This window comes from Merops nubicus, unplaced genomic scaffold (assembly GCF_000691845.1).
Source record: "Merops nubicus isolate BGI_N331 unplaced genomic scaffold, ASM69184v1 scaffold7634, whole genome shotgun sequence".
NCBI lineage: Eukaryota > Metazoa > Chordata > Aves > Coraciiformes > Meropidae > Merops > Merops nubicus.
Window position 1 is genome coordinate 43,616 of NW_008602209.1, and position 885 is coordinate 44,500.

Below are 885 nucleotides of genomic sequence, written 5' to 3' on the forward strand. Positions count from 1 at the left end.
AAGCAATCTCTGATAAGGCACCCACACAGCATTTTCAGCAAAGAAGCAGCTGGTGGGACATGATGAGATTAATTCCCAAACTAGCACTGGAAAAGCAGTTGAAGGCTATGAAGTTCCTACATGAAGTAACAAGTCATCATCCTGGTTTGGGGTAGAACAGAGCTGGTTCTGTTCAATGATTTTACTTTTCAGTTAAAGCTCTTCTAATTAACTGCCCTGTCTGAAGCTAATTGTTTATTTTAGTAGACTGTTTGCTTTTAGCAGTGATAACACTCCATGTTTAGAGTTACTACCAAGGATTGGTGTGCAGATGAAGGTCACTGCTAAGCTTGTGTACCACACAGAGGGGGGCAGAAAGTAAAGCTGCACCTGCAGTGAGGAGCAGACAAGACTAGTGACCCTAAAATTGGCCAGTGGGGTATTCCAGCCCTTATCCATCATATTCAGTATAAAAGCTGATCACAAGGGTCAAGCCCCTTCCATCTCCTTCCTCACTGTTGCTGCTCCTGCCGTGGCCGGCATCCGAGGAGGACTCCATCCACTCTGCCTTTGATCCCGAGCCCTGTGCTCCAGACCTGAGTTCCAGACTCCAGCTCCTCTACCCAGTTATCTGGGGTTTTTCCCTGGGGCCTGCGCCCCAGCCAGGGGTGACGTTGACATATTGCCACAGGGGGAGTAGGGGAAGTTGGGTTTGATACTGGTTTTGTATATATTTGCATATATCCTTTTTTTAAAATTTATTTCCCATATTTTTACTATTAGCATATATCCTTTTTTTTTAATTTATTTCCCATATTTTTACTATTAGTAGTAATGGTATTGGTATTAAAGCTGTTTTCTTTTCTAATCAGTAAGTCTCTCTCCCTTATTCCCTTTCTCTTTCCC